Here is a 3,247-nt window from a genome sequence, read left to right on the forward strand (position 1 = left end):
CCAGGAGATGACATGGCCGTGTTCACGTCAGTAGCCCAGACTGTGTTCAGGGATGGGACCACCAACTGGGGGCGCATCGCCAGCCTAATGGCCTTCGGGGCGGTGGTGTGTCAGTGCCTGAAGGAGAAGCGCAGGGAGCACTGCGTGGAGCTGGTGGCCCAGGAGATCTCCACATATCTGCTGACTGACCAGCGGGACTGGCTGGTCAAAAACGATGCCTGGGTGAGTTGACTTGTCACTAATTATTACATGACAGGATGTCGGCCATTGAAATGTGCCTGTTGCATAACCAGTCCATTGTGAATGTGTGCCCTTGCTATTGTGCGTTAGCCCCAAGGCAGTGATACTCAACTTGCGGCCCGGGGGCCAGGTGTGGCCCCTGATAGGGTGCAGAGTGGCCCCCTGACCATTTTCTAATTCACAATGAAAACCAACATTTTCATAAAGTTTGACTGAGCGCCAGCTAAATTGTCAAATATTGCAGCCTGCTTGCCACCCAGGCACTTATATGTACTTAACTAACTTAACTTACTGTAACCTAACTAGTATCCTGTGTGCATAAAGTCGACCTGTTTGGTTAATTTAATTTTTAAAAGAGATTCTCTATTATTTGTTTTGGAAGGTTTACACTGAACAGATTTGAGAACTGAACTGAAGTGAAAACTGAATTTCTAAATGTTGTTGTTTATTGTTGTCATTGTACCTCCAATACACTGGATATTGTGTTTGCATTCTCACTCTATTATTGCTAATTTACATTCTGCTTGGTGGTTCAGATTTATGCTATGTGGGCACATGGCATGGTGTGAAAATCTTAAACATTTAAAATTGTCAAATTAACTTCCAGCTGGCACCACAAAAACCTACTATCCACTACAGAAAAATGTATATAATTTTTGTTTATTAACTGGCCCCTGGCCTCCTGTCATCTTGCAAAAGTGGCCCCCGGGCAATGCAAGTTGAGTATCCCTGCCCTCAGGCTTTCTTCTAACATTGTTTTTGTCATTTGTCTTCTTTTAGGATGGCTTTGTTGAGTTCTTTCACGTATCTGACCCAGAGTCCACGGTGAGGACGACACTCATCATGGCCGTTGCTGGATTCACTGGTATCGGGGCAATGCTGGCTCTGTTGATCAGGTGAATTTGGACACTCAACCTTTTCAACCATTTGTTTCCCCAAAGAAGAGTTTGGACTGTACAAGATGTAAACGATGGCACAAATGATCACAAAATCACTTTTTTTGGTCACTCTGTCCCCTCTCATGGCCCCAAATACTATAAGGCTCTAATAGCCTATAGCAGGGGTCTTCAACCTTTTTCAGCCCAAGGACCCTTGGTTGATAGAGAAACAGAGCAGGGGCCCCCTACAATTACAAATAAACGTGTGTTGCATTTTAAATGTTATCAGGATCGACACTTCTTTTTATTAAAAGATTACATTAAAAAGGCAAGAAGGAGCGAACAATGTGTTTTGCTTCATCAGATTAATTTTGTAAATCAGTTTTTGTCAGAAGTAGTTTATTATTGCATATTAATGCATGGATTTTACTCATTACTATTTTAATCTAAAATACATTTTAATTTTTTCACAAACCACTGACAAAAATTGCCGGACCTCTGCGGACCCCCTGTTGAAGTGCACTGGCCTATAGTTTTCTTTTTTCTTTTCTTTTTCTTTTTTACAGCTGGAGACATCCTTGGTTTTATTAGCAACTTTGAAATAATTTGCTGTCCAGTCTGATCATAACACACTACAGCAGTAATTGTGTTTTTCTGCATTACATGTACCTCCGCCTTTCACAAACAATGAAATATAGGAAATGAAATGTGAATATTTTAATGGCACATAATCACCCAGGCCTAGGGGTAGTGTCTCCAAAATGTGTTTATACATATTGATTTTTTTTCCAATATTTTATTTTGCACTGGCCTATATCTTTGACAATCTCATAACTTGTGTGTGCTCCCTCCATTGCCCCACAGTGGAATCTGTAGCCTAATGGTTAATGCATAGGTCTGTAAGGAACAGCTGCACTTTTGTATATAGTTTTGTTTTTAGTTTTGATTTCAATGTGTGCAAATAATACTAATGTGTGTTTATTATTATTATTTTTTTAATAAAAGTTTTTGTATCTATAGTGTTTGTGTGTCTGTGTGTGTGCACGTGCGTGCCCCAAAAAAAGTGAAAAGTTCAAGCAGCCTATCCTAATAACTGTCCAGTGAAATGAAGATTCTTACACATTTCAGCGTATTTGTAGCAGCCGAGCTGCGGTGCGTATGCCGGCTGCAGGGCCAGCTTGGCGAGCCGCAGGGCGGGCGAGGCCGCACAGCAGGTGAGCCTAGGAATCGAGGATGTGTATAGCGCACGAAATGCCTCGTATATACAATCTTACAATAATGATATTCCAATTCCAATTTGGTGTAAAAGAATATACAGTATAGTGTAATAATTTATGGAAGTGAGTTATGCGGTCCACTCAGTCACATAGCTACACTAGATGGGACAAGCATCCGACTGAAAACCCTACATGCACAATTCTGTCAATTGATCCTAAACATTAAAAGAAGAACAGCAACACATGCATGTAGGGCAGAATGAGGCAGATCTCCACTCACCATATGTCCAAAATAGATCCATACAATTCTGGATGCATTGAAAATCAAGTCCCGAAGAGTCACTTCATTTCAACGCTCTCAAAACCCAAGAAGTGAACCCCGAAAAGAGTAATTTAAGTCAGCTGGTAGTGAGACTAACTAACACACTAACAAACACTAACTGTCCTCAGACCAGCACTGCTCTTCAAAACATAAAAATCAATCAGAGATTGCAAGAGCAATTATTTGGAACATTGGGACACTCAAACTAAATTAGAATGTTATCAGACCCTAAAAAGTCAATATAAATTGGAGAAATATGTCTTGACTGTCAGAGATAAAAAAGCAGAGACAGATCCTGACCAAGTACAGACTGAGTGACCACAGTCTGGCTATAGAGAGAGGAAGGCACAGGAAGACCTGGCTCCCCACAGTAGTTATATTGATGTTCAGACAGACAGACAGACAGACAGACAGACAGTTCTACTTAGACCAGTGGTTCTCAAAGTGGAGTCTGGGGACCCCAGGGGTCCTTCAGGGGGTTCCAGTGGGTACTATTTTATTTTCACTATAATTCCATCTATAACTAACACAATGACAGAATATATGACTATTTTGGTCATGGGTTTCATACACTTTCTGTAATAAAATAT

This window comes from Poromitra crassiceps, assembly GCF_964638095.1.
Source record: "Poromitra crassiceps genome assembly, chromosome: 10".
Lineage (NCBI taxonomy): Eukaryota > Metazoa > Chordata > Actinopteri > Beryciformes > Melamphaidae > Poromitra > Poromitra crassiceps.